General features: G+C 42.6%; 1 protein-coding gene across 1 annotated transcript in view; it reads right to left on the bottom strand.

The window, feature by feature from the left end:
* The window catches only part of LOC112117054 (neuropeptide S receptor), a 91,278-nt gene that overhangs the window by 60,316 nt on the left and 11,480 nt on the right, over positions 1-19,482 (bottom strand). The gene's annotated exons all lie outside the window — the stretch shown is intronic.

The raw sequence follows: 19,482 nt of genomic DNA, 5'->3' as shown, positions 1-19,482 counted from the left end.
CCGGCTGCCAACTAGACATGGAGCCATTGATCACTACCCGTTGAGCCCGACGATCTAGCCAGCTTTCTATCCACCTTACAGTCCATTCATCCAGCCCATACTTCTTTAACTTGGCAGCAAGATTCTAAGAGGTAAGCTCATCCCATCAAAACAGCCTGACTCTGTTTTTGAATAAAGAACAGTCAAATCAATATTGCAAATGAACAGTTTGTGACAGTTGATCAGCTAAATATATTGGCATAAAACAGTAATTGAATAACTTCCACCAATGAACAAATTTGATGAAAATCATCTGTTTGTGGACAATTTGTGAAAAGCGTAAAGAGTGAAGTTTGAAAAAACAAATCCAATTGATGCAAATAGTTAACCTATAGAGTTATACCTACCACAGCATTAAATTAAAGGCATTTTACTTTTACTAAGAGTCAAGCGTTCTGGGTTCTATTCCAGGATCTGAAACTCACTTAACCTCTTAGTACCTCAGTTTTCCTGTTGTAAAATGGGGATAAGAAAACCTACCTGGCAGGGATGTTGTGAAAATTAATTTTGCATTTGTAAAGTGGTTTGAGATGCTCAAACAAGAGCAAAGTATTATTTATTTTTGTGGCAATGTCTATATACAGCAGTCCAATAGGAGAGGTCAAAATCATTTCCCCCGAGGTACTCTCATTCTGCTTGTATTGTAAACCATTTTTACATGCAGGCTTATTTAATTACAAGCATATCAATAAGGGATTTGAATTAGATAGCCTCTACTTATTTTTCATGTGTCAGATCCACTTGAATGAATTTGTTCAATTCATTTGTATTAGCTGTGAAAATGTTCACAGAAATTGAAAGTTATGTATTCGAATGTCATTTTGATTGTAGTAAATTCTCCCCTCCCCCGCCAACACCCCCCTCCCCCACTGCATTAATGTTATGGCAGCAGTGGATGTTGAACTGCATGCAGATCACTCAGCAGGGCCGGCTCCAGGCACCAGCTTAACAAGCAGGTGCTTGGGGCGGCCAAGGGAGAGGGGCGGCACCTGTGGCAATTCGGGGGCGGCAGGTCCCTCACTCCCTCTAGGAGCGAAGGACCTGCCGCTGAACTGCCGCCGCCGATTTTTTTGCTTGGGGCGGCAGAAATGCTGGAGCCGGCCCTGTCACTCAGACAGTGCATATATGGCATTATTAAAGGTGAATGCCCTTAGTGTTCCTAAATTTTAAAAATGTGCAAGCTGAAGTGCTTTAATGCTTATTTCAGAAGGTAACACATTGAGAGACACTGCAGTTGAACCTGTGCTAGGATTTTCCAGCTAGAAGCTTCTGCTGCCCTGCCAATCAAGCTGGTTTGACTCTCTGATTCGCGGTCTAATGCGGGGGGACTGCTGCTTGAGTGGTGTTTGATAGGGAGCATGATGGAAAGCAGGTGATACGCTCCATGAAGCTGCCTCCAAAATCTTGAACATAAGGCTCTAATTAAGAGTGTACCAAACAATTTGGCTTGGTTTGATATTGACAAATGTAATTCTCCCAGACGTCAAGGTTCTGAAGAGCTCCCTGCTGAAAGAAGCGTCTCAGGCTAATCTATTTTCAGAAGTGTGTTGTGAAGACCCTGGCTAGTTTGGAGAGTTCTGAAGAACTTCCATCCCACTCCCAGAAAGAAAAAGCTCTCGGGCTGTCACTTCAATATAGGTGAATAAATGCTGTAGCCGTCTGTTCAACTGACCTGTGAAATCTCCCCTATGTAAAACAATAATAGCTTTACGTAAAAGTAAAATATATTGCTGCCTGCAGGAGCTGTGACTTGGCTAAAGTAAAACAAATATTTCCATCAGGTCCTACCTTGCTCGACTTTAAGCATCAGCCTGATGTTCAAGCATGCTGGATGTGCTCGACTCCAACTGAGGTCTTTGGGAGCTTTTGTTGCTTGATGCCTCTGAAAATCAGCCCATAGCTGGGTAGCTAGTAGCTTGCCTGGACAGAATTGTGTAGTGTAGTGTAGTGCGGTGCACCATAGTTGCCAACAATATTTAAGCACTAGTGTGGCCCACGGATCAAACATGGGTTTGATGTGGCCCTTTGGCATCCAAGAAAAACCCCAACAATCCTAACGTCACTGAACCATTTTTTGCATCTTCAATTCAAACAGCACATTTTGACCACTGCACTGAGCATTGTGAAGCAGCCACAGGCACTCACTCTGCTAGCAGGCAGCTACCCCCTAAGGCAAAGTGTCCTCATTTCATGGTTTGAAAAGCTTTGTGTTCGTATCTAGCAACATATTCTTCTGCGCACAAATGGAGTTGTTTCAGGACACGAAACTTTTACACCATTTTAGACTGGTTCTTTGCAGGGAGTGAATCCTAATATTTAGGTTTCTTGATGTTGTAAAGATTTGTGTTCAGTTCCCAGAACATACAGGGTCTTTGGAACAAAACTATACAGGTGACCCCCAACAAGTTGTGCACAAATGTTTACATAAGATTCAGGGTCTACAGGGATAGCACTTTTGTGGCACCTATTGCTCAGTGTCCTATGAAAGCTCAGTGTGTCCTCAAGTGGCCAACTTGCCATGTGCAATGTAGTCAGTGAATTTAACTCTTTTTTTCTAAACATTTTGAAAAAAGGCTGAATTTTTAATTTGTTTGCTATTTCGTGTTGTTCATTAAATGTTAGCTTTCAACCAATGGATGGCTCTCAAACGGTTGGCTGTGAATAGTCCTCTGAGTTATCCATATCAAATTACCAATATTTCAGCTGTGATTGGTCAGAAAGTCACATGGTGTTGTTCCTGTTCCCTGATTTGATGATGTAGTTTTTATAACAGACTTCCACTTCTTCCTGAAAATAATGTTGTTTCAATACATAAAAAGTTGTTTTGTCTCTAGATAAACTTCGGCTGCAGGCCAGAAATTTATTTTCTACCAACATCAGTCTGAACAAAAATTCACTTGCATAAGTGACAGGTTACAAAGTAGCAGCCGTGTTAGTCTGTATCCGCAAAAAGAACAGGAGTACTTGTGGCACCTTAGAGACTAACACATTTATTTCAGCATAAGCTTTCGTATGCTGTAGCCCACGAAAGCTTATGCTGAAATAAATTTGTTACTTGCATAAGTGTTGGTGCAAAACAAATAAAAAGAGGCTGCAAGCCTAGTCTAATTGAAACTATAATTAGAAGCCACCTAAATATTAGCTAATATTTTTTAATGCCAACTACCATTCCAGTGATCAATTGATACCTGTCCAGCATAGTGAGATTCAAAATAGTTACCTTGTGTTGGGTAATACCTTTTGTATTAAAAAAAATTATCATCTTTACTTTTTTATGTAATATGCAGGAGGTCAGACTAGATGATCTAATGGTCCCTTCTGGCCTTAAAAACTGGCTTGGTCTACAATATCCATAGTAAGTCTGCTTTTTTCCTGCTTCCTTCCTCCAGTTCAGCCATTACTGATTTTATTCCCACTAACAAAATGTCTCTAACATAACAGGGGGAAAATCAGAACAAATGACAGAAGTAATAGAAGGAATAACAACAGAGTGTGGGTTGTATTTACTCTCTGTAAACAGCCCTGTGTAAAGTGTTGCCAATTGCCATGGTATAGGATTCATGTTGTACTTTGCCAGCCCACTTGACTCTGGGTGTATCATAGGAGATGTGATCCAGGGAGGCTGGCCTACACAGGAGAATGAGAGCATCAGGGATGGACTATCTTCCGCAACCCACCCAGACTATCTTCCGCAACCCACCCAGAGACACGAGTGTTCCCTAATACACCAAGAAGCTCAGTTAGCTGCCTTCATATTGCACTGTGAGAAGTGTAGTCCTCCAGGGAGCTCAGCCCATAGGAGACAATGGAGGTCTGAACTACAACCCCCATAAGGCAATGCACTAGGGAAATACAGTTTAATTATTTTTTAAATGATTCAAAGTTAAACATTTTGGGTAAATTCATTAAAATGAAATTCAAACTCAGGTCAAACTGATTCAAATAAACTATGCAGTGTTGTTGTGACCATGTTGGTCCCAGGATGTTAGAGAGACATGGTGGGTGAGGTAATATCTTTTACTGAACCAACTTCTCCCGGTGAGAGAGACAAGCTTTCAAGCTTACACAGAGCTCTTCTTCAGGTCCTTCCAGGAGTTGGTCCAATAAAGGATATTCCCTCACCCACCTTGTCTCTAAAATAAAAATTCACTTTGACTTTCTTGGCAGAAAATTTCAATTTTACAGATGTATTTTTTCCATTGGAAAATATTATCAATGGAAAATTCCTGACAGCTTTATAGTTGATACCAGATCGGTCCCTTGTGCTTACATTAGTTATTCTGCTACCAAACAATTATCATTCATAGGGTTTGTGGGATTAGAAGCAAATTAGTTTGCTGACAGGATTTTCAAGGATCTGCTAAAAGGTCTGCTATCTGGCCATGATATGATTTAATTTAAATTCAGAGTTAATCCTTCCCCTTCTCTCAAACCTTGTCATATCCAAACATTGCAACCTCTCTACCGTTTCAATTTCTCAGGGGCTGATCTCCCCAGCCCCTCCCCTCAAAATCCCCACACAGGTTATGCTTTATACTCTTCCTCTGCCCCTTTGTGTTCTGAGGCCTTTTTGCAGTAAGCAGCAGCAACCATTAGCTAAAAGTGGGGAGTCGTGTCACATCTGAACTGTAAAAAACAATAGAATATCTGACTTGATCAATTGTTAATAAATGTAGGTTAAGAATATTACTGTGTAAGGCTCTTCAACTGGGAAAAGGTCCTGCAGACCCATAAAGATGGGAGCCTTATGCCCTGAGTACCCACGAGAGGATAGGGGGACACTGAATTCTGGACCCAGGGAGGATAGGGGGTGGGAGTCCTAAATTGTGTGGGTAACACCTGCGGCAAAGGATACCCCTGGATAAGTCGAATCAGTGTGTGTGGAAAATTAGTATCCTCCCCTATTAACCCTATTAACATAATAGGAAATCCACAGAAAAAGTAGCCTGAGGCTGTTTTTTCAACAGCACATCCCTCGGCCTGCACCACTTCCCGCAGTCCCCCATTGGCCTGGGACAGTGAACCGCAGACAGTGGGAGCTGCGATCGGCTGAACCGGTGGACGCTGCAGGTAAACAAACCATCCTGGCCCACCAGCGGATTTCCCTGGTGGGCCGCGTGCCAAAGGTTGCCGATCCCTGCCCTACTGCATGAGCTAAAAGCCAACTGGCTCTTAGTTAAGGCTGCAGAGCAGACTCATTTTATCTCTCTCTTTAAGTCGTCTCGGTGCCACTAGATGGGGCAGAACACCGCACCCAGAAGGTGTGTGGGTTATACCATCTTAAAATTATATTTTATACAAAGATACCTTTTTTCATTACAGATCCAAAGGCGGAAACTACCCTGATACATTTATGGATGATTTTGTCTTTTTTTCCCTCCATATTCATGAGTGATAAATCTCAAAGCAGATATTGCCTGTTCTTGTGTCATGGGATCAGCTGGCAGCTAGAGATAAGGATACTCAATTCCAAGTCAGAGCCTGGGGCTAGCCTGGGGAAGGGGGGGGATCTGAGCTGGACAGACCTTTGCTGCTTGGGAACAGGAACAGTATGTAACCCATACCCACTCTGTGCTCTCTCCCTATCTTGTGGTGTCTGGGCCTACACTACCAGAGAGGAGGTAGTTTGCTCTTTGATTTAAGATAAAGGGTTAGAACGACTGTTAGTTACAGTCAGCCTATGAATATAAGTGATATGTTAGCTCAAGGCTACTGGCTGCTAATATTAGACTGTGTTGCTCATGCTCAGTAACTGTATGCTTTAGGTTCTGTCAAATAGCCGAGCTCTGGGCTAGTTTTGACAACACCGTGGCTACAGTGCTGGGGGATTGTCTGTACTCTGACTATAGTGTATTCCCACTACAGCTAACAGTAGTAACGCTATATCGGGGTTCACAACACTGGGATTTTTTTCAGACAAAAAGGCTACTGAACACAAAGTCACTGTGGTGAAAACAAAGAAAATGATCAGTGTATTCCCCCTTTCTAACACAGAGCCCACTGAAAATGAGAAGAAAATGGATTTCAAAGAAGCTGTTTACTGTACGAGTATGTTTAATAACAAAGCAAAAATAGATTGCTTAACATGTTGGAAAATGTACAGTGCACTTCCCAATGTTATAAAAAAGGACTCTCATGCACCAACCACTTTACTGTGAGGATTGGCTTTTATATGATCACTGGTGGGTAAAGCTAGAAAAAACTTTTTTCTAATAAAAGCAGCATGAGGGAACAATTTATTCAGAAATATTTACCCAGTGACTTGATGGATACTGTTAAATCTGGGGTTAACTGGGACTCAGTCTATGGGCTGGATTAATCCGAAGTGGTCCCAATAGGTGAAAACCATATTCTATGAATGGGTTCACCCTGTGGGAGGGAAGGTGCTGGAATCACCAACATCTGCCCTCTGTTGAAGATTCTGTTGAGGGAGTGCAGGTTTAGTTGGCAGAGTTTGCTCTGATTCAGTGCATCGCCAAGTCACTCTGTCTATACCCCCTCTCTGGTCAGCACAACCCAGTTTATGAGCTGCACTGGCCTCACTCAGAGTGGGGATTGGGGTTGCTTTCCTTCCACCCTCTGACAGACTTTCTTCTTTTCACCGTCCCTAGGAGACTTTTCTCTCCCTGGAACCTGTGGCAGGGATATTCATGCTTTGTAGAACCTCGGATAAATCTGCATCCAAATTTGAGATGAGTTCTAATTCAGCATTTGAACTGCAGGTGTGGAACCAACATGACGTTTGCTACCATCCCAATGATCGCTTGGCTTGTCTATTACTCTGTACAATGCCTAGGATCATGGGTTAGATCTTGGTTAGTTCTTAAGCACTGCCATAATAAACATGATAAAATAAGGTGTAAAGCAGTCAGAGATGCAACCATCCAAGCTTTCACGTAAACTGCAAAAAGACTTCCCCACAAGTGTAGTGGAGGCATTGGTCTGTAACCTGGTGTCACTGTATCATATCACCTCTGGAATTGGAGAGGCATTGCAAGTTCCCTGTTCTGAACACCTCAGAACTTTGCAGAAGTTCAGATCCAAACTGCGCGGCTTAGGCCTGTCTCTATTTGAAATGAGAGAATGATTTTGCGGTGGTTCCCTTCCTCCTCTCACCCACATAGCTATGTAACTTTAAACACAGGGCATTTTGTCCCCTGTACAGCCCAGAGTGTACCAGATGCTTAATAAGGAGCTCCATTACTGTGCATGATGCTTTACTATGTGACACAGGTAGACCAGGTGCCAGCTCATGCCAAAGTCACCATGTCTCAATTGAACACTGAGAAATATGTAGCTGGAATCAGTCTGGTTCACCTGTGTGTTAGTATTGTTAAAATAGGTCTTAGCATGATAGAATGTGTTTAGACTTTCTTGAATGCGTGTGAGCTGCTGCATGCATTAATCTCATTTATAACATCTGTATCCCATATTGTAAGGTAATATTTGAGCAGTTGTATTGTGAGCCTCTGCGACTGTATAAGCCACCAGACAGGAGAGAGGCATTAATTAATGTGAAGTGCTGATCTTCAACAGAAGGTGTTACATCCTTCCCAGCAGGAAAGGGTCTATTGACACCACACAGACTATTGTGGGATGTTAAAGGTAACCAAAGACATTTGGTTCTACTCTCCTCCTCCCTTGAAGATGAGTCATGCAAGTGGGTTCCTCCTGTCAGCTGAACTTTCAGCTCAGAGCACAAGGCAGGAGGGAGGATAAAAATCCCTAACAAGTAGGAACTGATTATCTCTATGTTGCTTGGACTCGTGGGGCGGGGGGGCACATGTTTTCTAGGCAAAAGCAAGGGCTCCCCAGCTGCATTGAGCCTTGGGTAGCCCAGGCTAAAGGACATGACATATAAGCAAGCTCTGTAGAAGACTCTATTACCGTTTAAAACTTAAGATTGTAACTCATTTGTTTGTGTATGTTTACCTGCTTTAACCTTGTAAATAATTGTTTCCTTTTCCTATTTAATGAAGATTTATTAGTTTATTACAGGATTGGTTACAAGTATTGTTGTTAGTGCAAGATCTACGTTGCAACTGACCTGGGGTAAGTGACTGGTCCTTTGGGACTGGGAGTAACCTGAATATTGCTGTGATTCTTGGTGTAAGGGACTATCTACCACAAAAGTATGCGCCCATGGGTGGCGAGATAGATGGGTGTAGTCCAGGGGACTGTCTGACTTGATGTCAAGGCTGCTATAATTCCTGAGAAGTTTATACTTGATAATTGGTAGATGAAATCTGAGTACAGAACTCACTATCACTTTGAGATTTGTGCCCGGCTTCCTAACAGTCTGCCCTGAGGTTGGCACTCATGCTCTTGAGTTACTGCAGCCAGCATTAGAAAGTGTAGCTATGGTTCCATAAGCTCCCCACTGGTGTAAATCGCTCTGGGAATACTCTGAATCAGTGCATCTTATAGCTGCTCTAGCCATGCCTGCTTCCCAACCAGCACTACCCACTTTGGCTGCTCTGTCAGAGCAGATTTTCCCAACCACTTTGGCAGATTTTCCACAAGCTCTGCTCTCCCTTCCAGAAAGTGACACATTCTAAGTAAAAGTGCTTCTAACTCATGACTGAGTAAGGACCTCCTCAGGATTTGGCACAGAGTTTGGGCTCAGATCCAAAAGAGACAGCAACTTCCTAAGTGAACTCCCTCTGATTTCAAGGTCACTCAGGAATCGAGCCGTCACTAGCTGATCCACGATTATCTGTTTCCCGCATACAAACATAATCCCCTGCCTCCCTAGCAGATTTGTTCTGAAATAAGGCACAGAGAATAAAAGCTTGAAAATTGAGTGGGTTTGTGCAGCGATAAGCAGCCAAACATCATCTCTCTCCTGCACGTCACTACAAAGGTGAGAGCTACCAGTATTGATTAGAGCCTAGTGTAGGACAGGTTGCGTATTTAAAAATAGCCTGGACATTACTCAAAAATCACTCTGATTTTACTACAGAATAAGTCAGCCTCAAACAACTAGAGCAGGAGCTGTTCAGCCAGCTTCAGGACCAGACTAATTTAGAGGGAAAAGTCTTAGACGTGCCAGAGGCAGCAAATTATATTCTCCACTAGTCCCTGAAACTCATTATTTAAAAACCAGAAAACAGGAAGTTAAAAATGTATTTAAATACAACTGAGGCAAAAAAACCTGTTCAAAAATGGGTCTAGGCTAGTTAGAGCTCATTCTGTTTACATGAGCATAGAGAAAGCAGGGAACTATACTTGTCCTGATTCTCTACCACTTTGCTCCTTGTGTCGTACACAGGAGGTGTACAGTGCCAGCGAATGAGCTCTGCATTCACTTTGCACGTACATAAATGACTATGAAAGGTGCAAGGCAATGGAAAATCAGCTGAGCTGCTGCATTTTAAAGGGTTTTCCATTTATTGCCCCCTGTGTGTTTGTTTAGGTACCTTTTAAAAATGCCAAACATCCGGTTTGGTAGAACATTTTCCACTAAAATGAAAACAAGCTGTAGGTGCGCCCCACACTGAAAGAAATCCGGAGAATGTCTTTATTTAGATGCCTCGTTCCAGCACCCACGTTTGAAAATATTGTCCTTCGGCTGTTCAGTGATCCAACAATTCTATGTCTAGTCAAGTATCTTAACATAACAGGGCTTTCAGAAGCAGCACCATCTACAACCTGGATCTGCAGAAACATCTATGTAAAGTGTCTTAGACAAAGAAGAAACACCATTGTAACTGTTAATGTTTTACTTCCTTATATTCTCAGAAGATCTGCGCTCATACATTCATACAGGGTCTTTTGCAATGCCTTTATTTCCCAAAATAACAAGAATCTCTCCATTAACATCTGAAGCATATAATTTCCTCTCAGTAGGAGTACAGTTTGCTGCCCTCCTGCTCTAAATTCAGAAGTATTGATATGTGGTTCAAGCTGTTCCTGAACAATGTTCTCCTGGGTCTAGAAAATAGAACAAGAATCCATCTTGCCTTGCCATGGGGAGTACTTCTGAGTTTCCTTTTAATGATGTAACTTACACTGCCAACCTGTTTACGAAATGTAATTAGTACAAACAGCTTTCTTGGTCATTTCTAGCAGCTTCCCCATCACAAGGGCCGACTTTCAGCTTTCCCCAGCGGTGCTCCACCCCAAGGCCCCACCCTCACTCTGCCTCTTTCCACTCCTGTCAACCCCCAGAGCTCCCAAATCCCAGGACAAATGGCTCTATTTTTCCAAGCTGTCCTACTTTTCTTCCCTGATGTTATTTTTGCTCTTGGTACATTGATGCTCAGGGGGGAGTGGAAGGGGAAGGAGTTTTATCAAACCTTACCCCTCCCTTTCCTTCAGGAGAAAGCTGGATATAATCCATTGCTTGCTTTTTTTTTTTAAGTCTGTCATTTAAGAAAAGATTCATCTCCTATACAGAGCCGTTAGCCTCTTGGTTGGATTTTTGGGAAGCAAGGCAATAGTCACTTTAGATACCTTGATTATTTGTTCTGGGATTGAGGCTAAATTAACGAGAGCCATGGCAATAAGTTAAAACTTTTTCACTTTGCTATGCCTTGTTGGGACATATATTTTCCTGCATTTTTTCTATCCATATGTTAATGAGTTTCAAGAGTTTAGGTGTGCCCTGGGTGACTGATCTAAAGAAGAGCTCTGGGTAGCTTGAAAGCTTGTCTCTCTCACCCACATAAGTTGGTCCAATAAAAGATATTACCTCAACCACCTTGTTTCTGTAACTTGTTGGGGGGGAAAGATAACATGATCCAAAGATGTTCCCTTCACTAAATGATACAGAAAATGCATAATTGCTTATGGGCTGAGTTCTTCTACCATATTCTATCCCTTCATAACTGAAGAAGTTGGCAGTGTGAGAGAGGGACCTTTCCAAAATGATGATGGGCGATCACTCAATACCGAGTATGATCATCTTCCATGGGAGTTATGGGTCCTCAGGTGGCTAATAAGGCCAATCCTTGAACCACAAGTTCTATTGCAATGAGGGCAGATGTTTTCAGGCTCAGCAGGAGGCTGTTGACCATGACTGGAAGCCAGTCTCTCCTTCCTTCTGCACCTCTTGTCCTCTTCAGCTTGTCGGCGAGCAAGTTCAAAATGCAGGGGACCATCACTTAGGACTTCACTCCATTTTAAGCGATCCTGGGCAAGTGTCTCCCAAGTGTCAATGTCAATATTACACTTTTTTAGGTTGTCCTTCAGTAAGTCCTTATAATGCTTCCATTGTCCACCCATGTTATGGTACCCTTCTTTCAGCTGAGAGAACAGGACCTGTTTTGAGAGGTGATGGTCTGGCATCCGGACAATGTGACCAGTCCAGCGGAATTGCTGATGGATGATCATTGCCTCGATACTGGTGGTCTTTGCCTCTTCCAGGACACTAATATTAGTGCGCCTGTCTTCCCATTTGATCTTCAGAATCTTACGAAGGCAGCGTTGATGGTACCTCTCAAGGACTTTCAAGTGGTGTCTATAGGTTGTCCAAGTTTCGGACCCATACAACAGTGTTGGGAGAATAACAGCTTGATAAACAAGAAGCTTGGTGTCTGTTTGAATGTTGTGATCTTCAAAAACCTGTGCCATAAACGAGAAAGCTACACTGGCACAGCTCAGGTGATGTTGAATTTCTTGGATGAAAGATGACTTCCAAGGTACAGGAAATGATTGACATTCTCCAGTGCCACTCCATTGATTTTGTTAAATGGGGCATTTGGAGCTCATTTGGAGAGGGCTGATAGAGCACTTTAGTCTTCTTGATATTAAGAGTGCGACCAAGACATGCGTAAGCATTGGCAAACACATTCAAGATAGTTTGAAGATCTTTCTCAGAGTGGGCAAAGTTTGCGTTGTCATCAGCAGACTGAAGTTCCACAATAGATGTTTTGGAGATCTTACTCTTGGCTTTCAGCCTGCTAAGCCAGAACAGCTTTCCGTCCATTCTGTAAATGATTTCAAGGCCAGCTGTAAACTTCCCAGCAACAAAGTAAAGAATGACGGCGATACAAACCGCAAACATGGTTGGAGCGATGATATAGTCCTGTTTTACTCCTGTTTGTACTTTGAAAGGTTTGCTCTGGGAGCCAGTGCTGCTCAGAACAGTCGCTTTCATGTTATCATGAAGCAATTTTAGGACATTGATGTATTTATCAGGACATCCAATCTTAGAAAGTACAGTCCAGAGGGCAGGGCCGGCTCCAGCATTTCTGCCGCCCCAAGCAAAAAAAAAAGCCGCGATCGATGGCGGCAGTTCAGCGGCAGGTCCTTCGCTCCTAGAGGGAGTGAGGGACCTGCTGCCCCGAATTGCCGCAGGTGCCGCCCCTCTCCCTTGGCCGCCCCAAGCACCTGCTTGTTAAGCTGGTGCCTGGAGCCGGCCCTGCCAGAGGGCATGGCGATTCACTGAATCAAAGGCTTTAGTTAAATCAATAAAAGCCATGTACAGTGGTTGGTTTTGCTCCCGACACTTTTCTTGCAGCTGCCATGCTGTGAAGATCATATCCACAGTTCCACGATATGGTCGGAAACTGCTCTGTGACTCCGGTAAAATTTCTTCTGGCAGGGTCAGAAGGCGAATTGCAAGGATCCGTGCCAGAACTTTGCCTACAATGGCTAAGAAGGAGATACCCAGTGAAATGAGGGATGCCCTGATTGTCACCCTCTTCAAGAAAGGGGATAAAGCAGATTGTGGAAATTTTCGGGGTATCTCCTCCTTTATCCAGATTTTAAGGATAAGCAGGTAAATCTGCCAAATTAGCTGTGGTCCACCGTCTTTAAAGATTTCAGCAGGGATCCCATCTAGTCTCGCTGCCTTGTTGTTCTTCATCTGAGATAGAGATGGAGCTAATTTCCAAAATATCTTCCCTACTAATTATGAAGCCATCTCATAGGATTCAGTACTTAATTTGAAATTCAAAGTGATTCAAGACAAAGATTTGAACTAAATCTTTGATTAGAAGAATGATCCCAGTAATATTACATTTGGTAAAGGGAGAGTCACACCTGAGACCTGAATGTTAACTCTTATTTTATAGTAATTAATTTAATGCAGAATTATTTCATTGATATAACATGGCCATTGAGTTACACTATCTTTTGTAGCAAAATGTTTTTACAGCACTTGTCACCAACAAAATGAAACTTGTATGGTGCTGTTCAGGAGAAGTGGTAAATCGATGTTCCTGATTCTGTATTGTATTTCTGTACGTGGTCATGGCTCTGATTTTCAGGAAGCATGCTAGTAGCACCATTGAAGTCAATGAGACTATGGTTATCTACACTGCAATCACAGGGAGTAATTGCAGCATGTGTAGACATACTCAAGCTAGCTCAAGTACTGGAGCGGTGAAGCTGCAGCAGCATGTGCTTCAGTGGAGGCTAGACACCTGAGTAATTACCTGGGCTTCAGGGTGGGCTTCTACAGCCTGCACTGGTTCCACAGCTAGCTAGATTAAAGAGGCTGCAATCACACCTGTAAATGCAGTGTAAACATACCCTATGCCCAAAGTTAGGCATGTGCTAAAGTGACTTTCTGAACTGAGGCCTATGAAAACAGAAGTTCTCAAAGCTCTTCTGATAGTATTTCTGGCTCCACACAAAGCAAAAAAAAAAAAAAAAAAAAAAAAAAAAAAAAATCACAATAAAGCAAGATTTCCAGTTCAGCTTTCCAGGAGTAAGTTTTGAATAATATAGCTAAGATTTTGTATAAGCTTCTGAACTTTTGGACACTTATGTGAACCTTAATAGGTTCTGTTATCACTAGTATCTAGAGCTGGTTGAATGATAGACAAATAATGTGCTATTTGTCAGCTATGTTATACAGTTGGTCAAATGATGGAAAATTAGATGAATAATTTATCTGACAAATAGCATCATTTGTCCAGCTCTGCTATTGACACAAAGAGACACATTTGTCAACTATCAGAGCAGCGGAATAAGAAAAGAGCTCCCAAGAGCTCTCATTTGGTAGGGTTGAGTAAACTAATCTAAATTCATGGAATAATTATTCTCCAGAAACACTGTAATTCATTAACACTTTAAAGCAGCATTGCTGGGACTGTGCTATTGTAAATTGGGCAAGCGCTTTTAAAGAAAAAATATTCAGTATCCGTTTGCGCAAAGACTGCTTTACAAATTGCTTCTCATCATCTGCTCTGATACAAATCAATAGCACCCCATTCAAACTATATTCTCATTGTACTGTCCAAGATTTAATATCTACAGTCCATTTACAAATAAATGCTAGTATTTAAAAACTGCTTTGCCGTGTGAGCTCTGGATTTTCTCTTAGGATACAAGTCTTAATCTTAAAGCTACCTGCACAATATATTGCTAGTCAGCTTCTAGAAGAAGGAAAACTGTAAAATATTTTTATAAATGTAATTACACTATAGCCTTAATTCAATCCTCACCTTAGTTTTACCCTGGTGTAAATTTGTTGATTTCAATGGAGCTACTCCTGATTTATGAGAGCAGAATCATGTCCTATGTTTGATAACAAATATAAAGAGAACAGGATACAATAGAGTAAATTACATATGAGCTTAGTACAGCTCCTCCTTGTTCAATCAGCTGAGGCCTAAGGAGTAATACCTCAGTTCAGCACAGCATTTAAGTATATCCTTTACTCTACTCTAACGTCAGAGGGGCTTAAAGTTAAGCATATGCGTTGCTCAATAGGGATGGACTTAAGCATGATATAAAATTATTCTGCTTAACTGCCAGGGGGCAAATTTGTCATGTACACATGGGAGAAAGAAGAAGGACAAAAATGCAGGGTCAGCTATAGGTAGTCAGGAAGTTCCTTCAAGAGGAAATGTAGCCAAACTCCAAACCTGGAGACAATGGACCTTTCTGTGCCTGCGTCCTCTAGATAGCTAACCGCTTAGTTTGCAAAATAAGCAAGGAGGAGGGGGCAAATAGATGAACAATAAGGGGTCATAAGAGGGGCAGATACATGTAGCTTGCTAATTATGTATGGTAATGATGGCAAATTTTGGCCAATCATAGAGCGATAGATTATCATAAGCAACTGCATATAATGCTTTGGTGTAAGTGTTTTCTTTGTTCTTGCTGACTTATGAGCTCGAACCCAATTGCAATTGAAATAAACGGATCACCCCTCCCGGGGCTCCTTGCTTGATTAGCTGTGTCCTTCTCTCCTTATTCCTCAGCTGGAATGGACAGAAATTTCTATGACAAGCACATGTTTAAAGTTTTGCTCAAGGAATACCCATCTGAGTAGTTCCATTTTAAGTCGACAGGACCTCAGACATGTATAAACTTTGGACCATCTTTAAGTAGCTTGTTCAAGTGGGGCCTCGGAGAGGTCCAGTTTGAGTCTCATTTCTGTGAATTTGCAAGTCCCCAAGCAACATGAACCACTGGATTTTGGGGGGCGGGTGGAGGAAGTGCTCTAATTAGTTTATTCCCACTCTTGTGTCTGGTATAGCAGCTCACTGTCAGGCACAACATCGCTCATTAACTAGCCAGGTATGAAGGATGACACATGTTGTTGTTTCTATTCCCTGTGTTCATTTTATTTTTTTGCTCAGATAATTAAAGGACACATTCTCCTAACCATGCACGCAGCCACAGTTGAGGATAAAAAAATAAAGCTTGGAAATAACTGCAATAGTAAAGCAAAATCCACTTTCTACCTCCACAGGAGCACAAACGATAAATATTTTAAGAATCCAGAAACGGAACAAAGTAGTAATGTTGAATAAGCAGAAACCTCTTTTGCTAGAAGATTAGCAATTCAGGTTCTATCTTACAGGATCTGAATGTGTACCACCTACTGGCATGTCTCAAAATGATGTGATGAGCCATTGTTTTTCATAATACACTGAATACCATTCATAGTCTGGTATAAGCGCATGTTGACCACAGCTGAGTTTTTATGTGCCCTGATATCTTCTTTAAAAAAACCCAACAGCATCAAAGTTAAATGCCTACATTAATTAATGCCATTTCTTCACTCCAAAATAATCACAGGGACTCAATCCAGGGTCTGGATGTGAATAAATTAAACTTAAAGATCTGGCTCCTGCATCATAAAATGAAAGTCAACTCTAGTCTAAAGGACTAGACTGTTCCTAGCTTATGACAGTTTGCTTTAAATTGCAGACCTGAGTTCCAGCTGTGTTTTCAAAGAGTACTGCTGCAATGTAAGGGGAAACAAGTGGTTGAATGTATGTGAGCACTTATAGGGTTTGATTTTGAAAAGTTAGCTTGAGGGTTAATGTTAGGAATGGGCAAACCTTTGAAGGATCAGAGATTGTGTGCACCACACCCTCCTGACCGCAAGAGGGTTTGAGTCTAAACTTAACCTCTTGAATTTTAATCTTTACTCTACTCTCTTTGCAGCGAAGAATAAGACATCCTTTCCCTCTGAAACAATAAGCTAATTTCAGCTGCTTAGCTTCTAACCCTTGTCCCCTTCTAATGTGTTCACAGCTAATATTATTGTCTGGCTACTGAATTCTCTTCTGACACCTATGAACACTTTCACCAGTCACCTCTGGCCCTTACCCTGTCCTGTCTCAAACGACAATGCTATTCTCTATCTATGGAGCACATCCCTTTTCTAAAAGTGAGCTGATGAGAAACCTTGTTCTTTTCCCTGTACCCCTTCTGAGCCCTGATTTACCCTACAGAGTTAGGTCGATGCAAGGCAGCTTACATTGACTTCAGTGTCGACACTAAAATTTCACCCCCACTGATGAAACTCGCCCACTACACTGACTTAATTCCACCGCCACAAGAGGCATAGAGTTTGTTGATGTAATTAGGTCAACACAGTGTCAGCATAGATACCGAGTTACTTACATCGGCTGCTGCTGGCTTTCAGAAGCCATCCCACAATGCCCCACACTGACAGTTCAATAGGTGGAAGCACTCCTTGCGAGGACACACATCACCGATACAAGGAGCAAAGTGTAGACACGCACAAGCAGCATAATTACTATGGCATCTGTATGCCAAAGTAAGTTATGTCACTTCCATTTTGTAGTGTAGACATACCCTAACTTTCATCCACAACATTCCAAAGATACACCCTTTTGTCTCTCCACACTGTCAAAGCTCTTGTTTGTGCCTTTGTCTTGTACTGCAACTTCTGTAATCTCCACCTCTCAGGCCCAGGTTCCTCCAGTTTTCCCCTCCTTAAGTCCAATCAAGATGCTGCCATTGGGACTATCATCCTGGCTCATTGCTCCAGTCAGGTCACCCACCTATTTGCATCCTTTCACTAGCTCCTCCTTTTCTACTGCATCAAACAGGAAGTTTGTCTTTAGGATAATGCCCTTCATCTAGTGTTCCTAAGGGGCTTCATATTGTATTACAGTGCTGATGCCTGCCTTTGCTCTGACAACAATGCCAGCCTTCCTGTGCTGCCCCTTACAGGTGAGGGCCATCACCTTCTCCTCCTTTAAATCTCTCCTGCAGATGTTCCTTTGCCAAGATGTCTACAAGACACTGCTATCCCATAATGAGTAGTCAGGTAATAAACAGAGACTATCAATTGATCTTTGCAAAGCATGCTTCACTGACTTTTGCCCCATCCTCCCATCCTGCCACTCCTTTGTCTGTTTTTTTCCACCTGGTGTGTCTTAACCCTAGAGGTTGAGCTCTGTGGGGCAGGAACTCTCTCTCCTGCTCATTTGTACAATGCCTAGCACGACAGGTCTCAAGCCTTGATTGGGGCATCTCAGCCATGCTTAATTTGTGCCGGGGCGTGACAGTTCATAGCCCCAGCACCTCTTTCATTACAAATGAAGCACTGATCTCAGCACTACTATAAGTACAGTATCCTCTTATCCATGGGTGCCAGGTAAAAGAGGCCCCAACTAGAGGCGTGTCAGCCACTGCTCTGCCTGTGCTGCTCCTCTTCCTGCCCTGCCTCTTCCCCCCCCAAGACCCTGCCCTCACTCCCCCTCCCCCAAGGCTCCCACCGTGGGTAGCGGGGTGGGACCTCAGGGGAGGAGGCTGAGCAGGGGCGGGCCTCAGGGCACAGCAGGGGGCATGGCCTCCCACTTCTAGGGAGCTTCCAGCGCTTGCTCCCAGCCTCCCCAAATGCAGGAGTCACACGCCGGCCATGCTCTTATCTCCTTGAAAGGAGAGGCTTTCTAATGAAAAATGCTGCTGACGCATCCTTAAAAAGAGTGATAAGCAAAATCTTTCATTATGTATGACTCATATGAAATTAACAGCAGTAATAATCTGTCAGTATTGTACAAAGGAACTACCACAAACATTTGCTTCCTTAGCTTGTAAAAATCCTTGGCCCGCTTGTCTACAGAGTTACGGGCTGGCCCCTTTGCACCACTCAGCTATCTAATCTAGATATCTAATCTAAGCGAGAGAAGGGAACTCCCTGCTGGTACAAGTGTTCCCATTTCCAAACCTGAAGAGTTCCTGGCAGATGGGATGTGTTCTGGAGGCATGGCATGGTGGAGCAGAGCTGCGCAACATCTGTCCTTCATTGGCATAAGGTGCATTAAGAATGTTACACCAGTGGTGCAACTTAGAGCTGCTGCTGGGCTGCTCTAAATCACATGCAGGATGGGCCGGCCCTCAGAATCAGGGAGCAGTAATGAGCTCTTTGATTCTTCACTCACTTCTGTGCCAAGCAGAGCTCTAGTACAGGAGAGAATCTAGCCCCCTCTACTTCCCCAGTGAGCAGGAATTCATTTACTTGTAAAGTGAGGGGGTAAGAGGCTGAGGAAGCTGTGCAGTTACTTTTCTAGTTTAAACAAAAACTGCATCTCCGAATCCTAAGGATGGCTGCAAAGTCATTGGGCAGGGGAACATATGAGTGTGTTCTTTATCGGAAATGTTCTATTGTTCCTGAAACATATGCTGCATATGATGATAAATATAGCGCAAACGTCAACTTGCATCATTTTGTAGAAGGGATTATTGGGAGGACTTTTTTATGGGTTCTGGTTCTATTCTCACTGGAGGTTTTCTTTTTAAAAAAAAAAATACCTGCAATCCAGACATTCCGAAGGCCACGGCAGAGTCTTCTTTAGACACAGGTGTGGACCATATCTGTACTTTTCATTGTCATGGTTTGATTTCATTCTTATCTGGCATGCTTACTACTTTACCAAACACTGATTTCCTATCAACTTTCTTTATACATTTAGGGCCTGATGCAAAGCCCATTGCAGTCACTAGGAGTCTTTAAAACAGTGCCTCCCTCCTCCCATTAGCACTTCTACATACACATTTTTGTGACAAAACAGAACCCCTGATTTTGCAGATAGGAAGCTGTTTTCTTGCAGCAGCGTATGCATGCATTTAGGGATGTTAGTCTTTTAAAAGGTTTTAGCAGAAGAGCACTGGAGCCTCATTCTAATCCAATGTAATATAAACAGGTCTGTGATGACACCTGGGAACTGGGAAGTGGCACAAATTTAGACTCCCAGATAAGCCTCCATTAAGCTGTCAAAT

This window comes from Terrapene carolina, unplaced genomic scaffold (assembly GCF_002925995.2).
Source record: "Terrapene carolina triunguis isolate 2854851 unplaced genomic scaffold, T_m_triunguis-2.0 Scaffold33715, whole genome shotgun sequence".
NCBI lineage: Eukaryota > Metazoa > Chordata > Testudines > Emydidae > Terrapene > Terrapene triunguis.
The sequence above is the reverse complement of the archived record's forward strand: the minus strand, read 5'-3'. Positions and strand labels throughout refer to the sequence as shown.